Raw genomic sequence first — 10,958 nt, 5'->3', positions numbered from 1 at the left:
GTTTGAATGAAATCTTGACCGTATGCATCTATCTTAAGCAAAACCTTAAGCACTTGGGTGCTTCGAGCACCCTTACTTTGCTAAGTTACTCAGTGAACACTGTTAAATCACCTAGTTTTCAGACATTAATAAGATGTCACCTGATCATCAGAACTTTTAGTTAAATATTTGTGTATGATGAAATATTCCCTACTAAGTTTCAAAGGCAGTAAAGAAGAAGGGGGCGATTTACTAAGATTTTGCGTCGTGTTTGCGTCACAAAAGTGGCACAAAAGAGTGCAAAATCTTTTTTTCCTAATTTTCTTCCCAGCAAATAGCGTAAAAGTAGTGTGAAGCATTGCATTGCACGGCTTCGCGTTATTTTGCACCTTGGGGCCTGCCAATGGTGGGGCTTGGGCGTTCCCGTGCAACCACCCATTGTTTCTCACGCTAAACTCAATTTACCAAATATAGTAGATTAGGTTTAGCGTGAGAAAACTGCGCCCTTTTAAACTAGGCGCTTGGAAGGAGAAATGCTTTCATTTCTCCTTCCTTTTCTGACTTTGCATGCGTGCTGCACTGTGTAACAAAGTAAACAGAAACAAATGGCCAGAAAGGTTTGATTACTCGTACTACTTTCCGCCTGAGATAGAATAAAGGAAGGGGCCAATCAGGGGCAAAAGAATGTACTACAACTGCATCATTCATCCTGCTCATTCCCCCTGAACTAGACCCCCTTGCAAAAACTATAAATCTCAGGCTGGTTTAGACAAGAAGGCTGTTACAATAAATTGAATGTCTGCTTGTCTTTATGTTTATATAAATGACTGGTGCCTCACAATCAATCAATTTGAGGCATTGTAGAGTTGTCTTGCGATTTTGTACAGTAATTGGTTGTATATATATCTTTTCCATATTTATGTATTATTTTCAATGTATGTAATTGTCAATGAATGTGTTTTTTTGATGACATATGATGAATTTCTTTGAAAACAGTTTTTCATAATACAAAAATCAATTTAATCAAATTGTTGTCCAACCTAGTAATTTACTGACTTGGGGAGGGGGGGGGGGGGGGGTAGTACGAGTAATCGAACCTTTCTGGCCATTTGTTTCTTTTTACTTCATTGCAGTTGTCCAGGCCGGTCAGTGACAGGACCCAAGCCTTCCCTTTGTTCCCCTGCACTGTGTAACAATCATACAAAGTTGGAAAAGGTTTCCCTCATGTCTAGTCATAGTATTTTGTACAGGAAGGTTGTCCTTCCTGTACAAAACCTATGCTGGACTCACACACACACACAAACACCCTAGCGCTCTGGTGCTAAGGTGTGTGCATGGCACAGTGCCGCTGTAATCAGTGCTGGCGCAAGGGAGAGGGAAGGAGAGAGCCATATCTTTGAAAATATGGGGCTCTCCTGCTCCTTCCCTGTCGAGCATCGCAGCCTCGCAGGGGGAGGCCTGTGCTGCATTGCCTGGAGATTTGGTAAATCTCCCCAGAAATGTCTTTTACAACCAGTTAAATATTGTGAATTCTCATTCCATTATGTTTCAATTTAGTAATTTTAAATATCTTTACATCCAACAGAAAACAAGCCTTGAATGTATGAAATGACCATCAATAATGAAGCGAATGCTGTAAATCTTCAATAGTAGCAGAAATATTGAGCTACAGTATTCAGGAAAACATCAGCGCTGTCGGCGACAGAGGAACCTGCACACAAACTGACAGATCCTGGATGAAGCATCAAGGGCAGTTCAGTGATTATAAGAGGCTGAACTGTACACCTCCACGCCACAAGACGAAGAAAGGACCTTAGGAAAATTAGGGCAACAACAATAACAAACCACCTCCTGTATAAACAAGTACCTAATACTAGCTTTGATCATGGGATTGGTATGATGTGATTACCACAGTGCTCTATTTTATAAAATGATGACAAACCATCACTCCGTGCTCTAGGAGAATTGTAAACTCTTTCTGGCAAAAACCACAGTAACCAGAGAAGAGCACAACAGAGCGGAGCCAGACAACTGACGGTAAAGGAAAGAGGAGTTCTTGTATCTACAATACAACAGACTGTTCCGATTTGCACCGGCCAAAAGGAAGATACAACTTTACCCGCAATTGTGCATAGCCATAATCCAATCTAAAGGCACAATCGCCTACAAAGACACCTTCTACATATTAGGAGTGTGGCAATTATTTGGTGGCTATCGCATTTTATTGTTAAAACAGAAATCAAACGTGCAAAATACTGCACACATATAAAGTGTGTGAGAAAAACACAAGTGCTTTATCAGCCATGTCGGCCCATCAGGAAATGCAGTCATGGGATGTAGACAAATATATACCTGACCCACAGACACTAACTAAGAAAGAAGAATCATACACATACAGCAAGAGTTTTAGTTTGACATCACTACTCAAGCTTCATCAGCACACATACACAGGGGAAAAGACATTCAAGTGCAGTGAATGTGTCAAGAGCTTTATTAGGTTATGGGAACTACAAATACACCAGCGAACACACACAGGGGAAAAGCCATTCAAGTGCATTGAATGTGGGAAGAGATTTAGTCAGTTATCAGTCCTAAAACGTCATCAGCTAACACACACGGGGGAAAAACCTTATCATTGTGGTGAATGTGACTGTAGTTTTCGTGACTCTTCAGCATTAAGGGTTCATCAGCGAACTCACACAGGAGAAAAACCATTCAAGTGCAGTGAATGTGCAAAGTGCTTTAGTCGGTTATCACACCTTCAAATACATCAGCGAACACACACAGGGGAAAAACCATTCATGTGCAGTGAATGTGTAAAGAGCTTTAGTCAGTTATCAGACCTTGAAAGACATCAGCGAACACACACAGGAGAAAAACCATTCAAGTGCAGTGAATGCGCAAAGTGCTTTAGTCACTTATCAAGCCTCCAAAAACATCAGGGAACACACACAGGAGAAAAACCATTCAAGTGCACTGAATGTGAAAAGTGCTTTAGTCTGTTATCACACCTTCAAAGACATCAGCGAACACACACAGGGGAAAAACCATTCAAGTGCAGTGAATGTGCAAAGTGCTTTAGTCGGTTATCACACCTTCAAAGACATCAGCGAACACACACGGGGGAAAAACCATTCAAGTGCAGTGAATGTGCAAAGTGCTTTAGTCACTTATCAAATCTTCAAAAACATCAGGGAACACACACAGGGGAAAAACCATTCAAGTGCACTGAATGTGCGAAGTGCTTTGGTCGGTTATCACACCTTCAAATACATCAGCGAACACACACAGGGGAAAAACCATTCAAGTGCAGTGAATGTGCAAAGTGCTTTAGTCAATTATCAAACCTCCAAAAACATCAGCGAATACACATAGGGGAAAAACCATTCAACTGAAATGAATGTAGGAAGAGATTTAGTCAGTTATCAGTCCTAAAACGTCATCAGTGAACACACACAGGGAAAAACCTTATCATTGTAGTGAATGTGACAGTAGTTTTCGTGACTCTTCAGCATTAAGGGTTTATCAGCTAACTCACACAAGAGAAAAAACATTCAAGTGCAGTGAAAGTGCAAAGTGCTTTAGTCGGTTATCACACCTTCAAAGACATCAGCGAACACACACAGGGGAAAAACCATTCAAGTGCAATGAATGTGTAAAGAGCTTTAGTCAGTTATCAGACCTAAAAAGTCATCATCTAACACGCACGGGGGAAAAACCATTCAAGTGCAGTGAATGTGGGAAGAGCTTTAGCCAGCTATCAGACATAAAAAATCATCAGCGAACATACACGGGGGAAAAACCTCATCAATGTAGTGAATGTGACAGTAGTTTTCGCAACTCTTCAGCATTAAGGTATCATCAGCAAACACACACAGGGGAAAACCATTCAAGTGCAATGAGTGTGTAAAGTGCTTTAGTCGGTTATCACACCTTGAAAGACATCAGCGAACACACACAGGGGAAAAACCATTCAATTGCAGTGAATGTGCAAAGTGCTTTAGTCACTTATCAAACCTCCAAAAACATCAGGGAACACACACAGGGGAAAAACCATTCAAGTGCACTGAATGTGCAAAGTGCTTTAGTCGGTTATCACACCTTCAAAGATATCAGCGAACACACACAGGGAAAAAACAATTCAAGTGCAGTGAATGTGCAAAGTGCTTTAGTCACTTATCAAACCTCCAAAAACATCAGGGAACACACACAGGGGAAAAACCATTCAAGTGCACTGAATGTGCAAAGTGCTTTAGTCGGTTATCACACCTTCAAAGACATCAGTGAACACACACAGGGAAAAAACAATTCAAGTGCAGTGAATGTGCAAAGTGCTTTAGTCGGTTATCACACCTTCAAAGACATCAAAAAACACACACAGGGGAAAAACAATTCAAGTGCAGTAAATGTGCAAAGTTCTTTAGTCAGTTATCAAGCCTTCAATGTCATAATCGAACACACACCGGGGGAAAACCATTCAAGTGCAGTGAATGTGCAAAGTGCTTTAGTCGGTTATCACACCTTCAAAGACACCAGCGAACACACACAGGTGAAAAACCATTCAAGTGCAGTGAATGTGCAAAGTGCTTTAGTCGGTTATCACACCTTCAAAGACATCAGCGAACCCACACAGGGGGAAAACCGTTCAAGTGCAATTAATGTGTAAGGAGCTTTAGTCAGTGATCAGACCTGAAAAGTCAGCAGCGAACACACACGGGGGAAAAACCCTATCATTGTAGTGAATGTGAGAGTAGTTTTTGCAGCTCTTCAGCATTAAGGTATCATCAGCGAACACACACAGTAGAAAAACCATTTAAGTGCAATGATTATGGGAAGAGCATTAGTCAATTATCAGAACTACAAAGACATCAGCGAACACACACAGGGGAAAAACTATATGAATGCTGTGAATGTTTGAAGAGCTTTAGTCAGTTATCAATCCTACGAAAACATCAACCAACACACACAGGGGGAAAGCCACTCAAGTGCAATGAATGTGGGAAGAGCTTTAGTCGATTATCAAACCTCCAAACACATCAGCAAACACAAAGAGGCGAAAAACCCTATAATTGCGGTGCTTGTGACAGTAGTTTTCGCTTCTCTTCAGTATTAAGGTATCATCAGCGAACTTACACAGGAGAAAAACCATTCAAGTGCAATGAATGTGGGAAGAGCTTTAGTCAATTATCAGACCTACAAACACATCAGCGAATACACACAGGGGAAAACTATATTATTGCTGTGAATGTTTGAAGAGCTTTAGTCAGTTATCAACCCTACGAAAACATCAACAAACACACTCGGGGGTCGTGGACTAGGGTCAGCGGACTTGATAATTCTCGCATCGGTGCCTACTCTAATCAGGGGTCCCACTCGGCAACTCTGGGCATTAGCTTGCCTAATCTCCACAACAGCCCCATCAACGCCAGGGATGCCTGGCTCCACCTTGGGGACTTCCAGCAGGGACCATCCACGTTACAAACTGGCAAGAATGGGCGGTCGTTCTTTCTCCTGTCTTGCCCCTAAACTTTGGAATTCTCTTCCTGCCCTGATAAAACTCGAGCCTTCCCTTACGAAATTTCGTAAAAAGCTTAAAACTTTGCTTTTCCCTCAGTGATGATTGCCTGGCCCTACCACTACTACCTTTTTGCTGGCGCCGGGAGACCCCATGTGGGTAGCTGTGTGCATTACAAATTTAGTTACAATACAATGCAATACATCCCACAGGGAAAGCCAGGACGGGTTCCCCAGCGCTTTATACAGCGCCAGGAAACCTACGGGTAGCAGTGCGCTTTACAAGCTCAAATAAATTTACATTTACAAAGCCCCTCAAGTGCAATGAATGTGGGAAGAGCTTTAGTCGACGATTTGAGCTACAAAGTCATCAGCGAACACACACAGGAAAGTGAGAAGGGCTTTTGTCAATGTTCGATCCCACACAGCCCTCAGTGAATACACTCCTTCATTTAACTCACATGGAAATAATTCTAGAGATGCAGAGATTCCGGAAAGAAGTTAAGAACATCAAAAATAATATTGACCCATCTGAGGACATAGACAAGAGCTGAAAAGTGCATTTATTGTGAGAGGAATGAATTATGGAAAAAGATAAAATTCAAATTATGTAGGACATTGAAATACCAGGTGATAGAAGACCTGAATAGCAGTAAAGAAGAAAAACAGATAACAGTATTTGCAGAATTATAAAAGTGTTTGTTTCCAGTGATTGTTCACTTCCGTACACATAGCAAAGTGACAGTATGTACCAGGATGCACAGTGGGAGACAAGCACAATGTGGATTAAAAGAAAAGAAACATAGTTGATTTTTATTTGGTGAAGAAGAGATACAAAGAAAAACATTCAATCGCACCTGACCACACTACCTGTAAAAGCAACATTGAACAACACTGGGACTAACAACGGTCTTTCCAGCTAACTTGTCAGATTAGTGATAGAACCTATAAACCCAACACACCCAGAGTGGACATGTTGTCAGGGCTCTGGAGATGGAAGCTTCATTGGTAAAATGCATGTATTACTATTAACAAATGCCACTGCAGTATATGTAATGAAATAAGCACAGGTGTTCAAGAAATAACCTATTTTTAGATATAAAAGAGCATATACCTTGTTTTTAGGTAACGTTTGCTGCATCTTATACAAACTGTTTCAGTTGTTGGGTCAGCTCGTGCCTCGCGCCTTATTACTAAGTGCGACCCGTGGCTCCTCTCTGACTTGGCTCTCTCTATTCACTTGCCAAACTCTACTTTTTACCAGAATTGAGCCATTGTAAGCAGTAGACTCTGTTTGAAGAATGTGGTGAAATAGCGAAATCCCACATCAAAAGCATATATGTGCCAGGACAATCAGTTGCACTCCCAGCAACTCGTCTTCCACACTGATTCTCCCTTGTCCTCAAATGTTCTGAAGGATTTGTCATATGAATGCCAGAAGTGGCAGTGACATTCATGAAGCTAAAGCTAACAGGAGTGTGTGGGAGATAGAGAGGGGGAGAGATAAAGAGAGCGAGAGAGACAAAGAAAGGGGGAGAAAAAGAGAGAAATGGAAGGAGGGGGAACGGCACGTTATTTGTACTCACCTAAAAATAGAAGAAGCAGCCGAATACATGCCAATGTGTGACATCACCAGAGAAATGGTCTGAACACCTGTGAATTTATATGTTTATTTTTAATACCTATAGACCCATGTCCTGCCAATAAACAGGGCACAAGTAAGGAAAACAGTGAAGGAGCCCATTATCATATGCAAATCACAGTGACGTCACATGTAGTGGCATCACAAGAAGTGATGTCAGGCCCTTATAATAATTTTCACGTGAAAGGTTGACGGCCTGTTTTAAAAACAAGAAACAAGAAACATAAAATAATGTAAAAATAGGTTTTTGGTTTCAGTTTTTATACATCATGTGTTTTGCCCACTATTAGTTTGTAACTAAACTCAGAAATGACTGAAAGTGTAAATATTTTTAAACAGATAAGTGGAACTTGGAAATTACATTTTTAAACAGTTTTCAGCAAATAAATAAAATGTGTTTTTAATTTGCGCTCGTTTCCTGACGTTATTCTTTATCCAGCCCCTATACCCCAAAGTGTTTCACATTTATAATGTATTAAGCAATAGAAGGACTAATTTTGTCAAGATCTCTGTTCCTCTCTTGTGCCACTCACACAAACAAACACTCAGAGGCCTGTGTCTGCAGTGCTGGGGCACAAAGTAACAATTACCAGTTGCAGGCTAAGGAGCTAGGTGGAACTGAGTCCCGTTTATAGATAATAGTAGGGGGACCCCTTCAAACAGTGGCTACCCTCCGACTTGTTCCGTGCTGATAAAGCAATAGTGAATTTGAGTAATTTATGATGAATTGAAATGAGAGAAAGAGAAGAACAGAGCAAGGTGTAGGATATATTAAAGAAAACGAGAAAAAAAGAGACACAAGACTTTAACCTGTTCTGTGTACTAGCACTTTACGTAAACAAGTTGTGCTGTGCGTTGTGAACAGGCTGTCACCCCCTTTGTATGTAAATGAGCTTCTGTGACCAGACAACCCAGGCTCCCATCTCTTCTAGCGTGGATGATAATGTGAGCACTGTAAGGTAATCACAAACTAGGACTATATTGAGAAACAATTGGCTTCTAGGTCAGACAGCTGTTGTTATGTAGTTCTTTATTAATTTTTTTTCATTTACTTTAATTTGCAGCAATCCTCCAGGTTACTTATTCTCAGTATTACACTTCAGGTCGCTCATTTGTCGGCGTGGGTTTTGTCCTCACACTGGTCTAGGATGGGCCTTCTCAAGGTAGAAGGCGCTGTAATAGGAATAATAAATCAGACATATATGAAATTGTATGTAAACAAATGTGTGCCTTTCAGTTATCAGGCACCACCAGACTCACATCTACACATGTAATTGAGCGCCGGACTAAAGTGACTCCTCTCTATATAAATATGTGCCATCAGTAATCGGGTGATGGTTCCGCTGATGCGCACAGCAAATACAGTTTCTGTGATTGTGCAAATCGGCCTAAATTTTAATTGCTGAAGTGTCACGCAGTTTCGCTGATGCGCACAGTTTATATGGCTTGTGGATATTGCGCACTGTAAGCAGATCACTGAAGTTCACCCTTAAGTAGTAACTAGGTCTAAAAATAGTAAGTACATCATACATAATGTCACTGCCCCCCCTTCTTGTTGACATCTCCAGCAGTTCCTTCTCTCTCGTGGCTGAAGTGAAAGAAGGTTTTTACACATTATGCTCGTGTCTATGGCATTTCCTTAAGCGCAGAGAGGGAAGCCTCATTGTTAATGAATTGTTTGGGCTCTGAGGGACAAGAATTCTTCGAACACCTTCATGAACTCTCTGATAGTGACTTTGCCACTCTTAATGAATATGAGATCTGCATCAAAAAGTTGGACTTGTACTACCTCCCCAAAGTGAGTACTGTCCTTGAACGTTTTCTTTTTGGGAGAAGGATGCAAAGGCAGGATGAGTCGGTCAAACAGTACATGACTACCTTGCACAAATTGGCTTCCACGTGCAATTTTGGTGCAGCTAAGAGGAGCGATTAAGAGATCAGTTCATGTTGGGATGCACCCTCGACAAAACGAGAGACGCCCTGTGGCAAAAAGAAAAGCCATCGCTTCAAGAAGTGCTGACCATAGCCAAAAGTCACTAGCATTCAAGAGCGTGTGTTGATATTATACGCAAAGACAGTTCAGGTGAAAAAAAAAGGAGAACATTGATGTCAAGGTGCTGATGGATAGATTCGTTGAACCCAAATTGAGCACCACTTCAAAGCCCTTTAACACAAAGAATTTTCAGGTGAAGTGCTTCAGGTGTGGCAACCCTGGCCATATGGCCAACTTTAAAGATCGCCCAGGCTGGAAGGCCATGTGAAAAACTTATGAGAGAAAAGGTCACGTCTCAAAAAGCTGCAGAACCGGCAACCAGCATAAAAAAGTCATGGAAGTTGAACTTTATGAAGAAGAACAGGAAGGAATCAATATTCTCCTAGTCACAGGGAATGCTAGTGATGGCCCTCAGGAGCTAGTTTTGATCAATGATGCTCCAATGAGCATGCTCTTTGACTCTGGGGCCAAGATAACTCTAGTCCCAAAAACATTTTATGAGCGTAATTTGCTGGGCAAAGTCACCCTGTTGAAGCCAGACATTAGACCAATAGGTTAAGGTGGGGTGACTATTGAGTTGCTGGGTTACTTCTGGGGCACAATTGACTTCAAAGGGAGAGTCGAGCCTGGTAAAATCTATGTCATGATGAAAGGGGATTCGCTCATAAGTTGATTCCATCAGCATGATCTACATATCTGCCATGATCACAATGAGATCTGTCTGCGTAAAAGAATTACCACCAGTTAGGGTTGTTAGTAATGCTAATCGAGACTGGATCAAGGAATTCGCTGAGGTCTTTGCTGGTGAGCTGGGTGTGTCTCAAAAACTATGTACATCGGAAAAAGGTCAAATCTAATGCTTTTCCAAAAACAGCTAAGGCTAGGAATGCACCTCTGTTAGTAAGGGAGAGCATGAAAGTTGAATTAGACAATCTATTAGCCAAGTGCATCATTCAAGAAGTTGAAGCAATGGAGTGGGTCTCTCCTGTTGTTATGGCCCGCACGCCAATGGGGAGGTCAGGCTCTGTGTCGGCTCGAGGGAGCTCAACAAAGCAGTTATTGTTGATCATTACCCTTTACCCAACATAACTAAAATGCTGGATTCTCTTGAGGGGGCAAGGCATTTTTCATCCTTGGACTTGACCTCCGCCTATCACCAGGCCGGACTTCAATCACTCAATCAATCAATCAATCATAGCATTTGTAAAGTGCACTACATACCCGTGATGGTCTCACGGCGCTGGGGTGGGGAATGCTGCTACTGTTCGAAGAGCCAGGTCTTGAGGAGTCTCCTGAAGTTTAGAAGGTCGTCGGTCTGCCGTAGTCAGATGGGGAGGGTGTTCCACATCTTGGCGACGAAGTGGGGGAATGATCTCCCGCCGGCGGTCATTCTTCGAATACAGGAGACGGTGGCGAGGGCGTGGTCTGCGGAACAGAACTGGCGGGCGGGATTGTAGAGGCTGAGTCGCCTGTTGAGGTACGCTGGTCCGGTGTCGTGGAGTGTATTGTGTGCGTGGGTGAGGAGCTTAAAGGGTATCCTCTTGTTGATGGGGAGCCAGTGCAGGTCTTTCAGGTGGGGTGTGATGTGACTGGGGCGGGAGATGTCAAGGATCAGGCATGCTGAGGCGTTCTGGATGCATTGGAGTCATTTCAGGAGTTTGGCTGGGGCTCCTGCGTAGAGTTCATTGCCGTAGTCCAGTCTGCTGCTGACGAGGGCCTGGGTGACCGTCCTTCTAGTTTCGGTGGGGATCCACTTTAAGATCCTGCGAAGCATGCGCAGAGCGTTGAAGCAGGAGGAGGAGACGGCGTTCACCTGCTTTGTCACGGAGA

The 10,958-nt window shown here is 42.4% G+C and overlaps 1 pseudogene across 1 annotated transcript; it reads left to right on the top strand.

Annotated features, from left to right (window-relative positions):
* Nucleotides 1-1,620: 1,620 nt before the first annotated feature.
* LOC147665852 (uncharacterized) lies at nt 1,621-7,543 on the top strand (annotated as a pseudogene). Its single transcript, XR_015304968.1, has 2 exons — nt 1,621-3,336; nt 3,923-7,543. The product of XR_015304968.1 is annotated as an uncharacterized LOC147665852 (transcript).
* Nucleotides 7,544-10,958: the final 3,415 nt, after the last annotated feature.

Source organism: Lissotriton vulgaris, unplaced genomic scaffold, assembly GCF_964263255.1.
Source record: "Lissotriton vulgaris unplaced genomic scaffold, aLisVul1.2 SCAFFOLD_6859, whole genome shotgun sequence".
Classification (NCBI taxonomy): domain Eukaryota; kingdom Metazoa; phylum Chordata; class Amphibia; order Caudata; family Salamandridae; genus Lissotriton; species Lissotriton vulgaris.
This window is presented reverse-complemented; position numbering and strand designations above follow the sequence as displayed.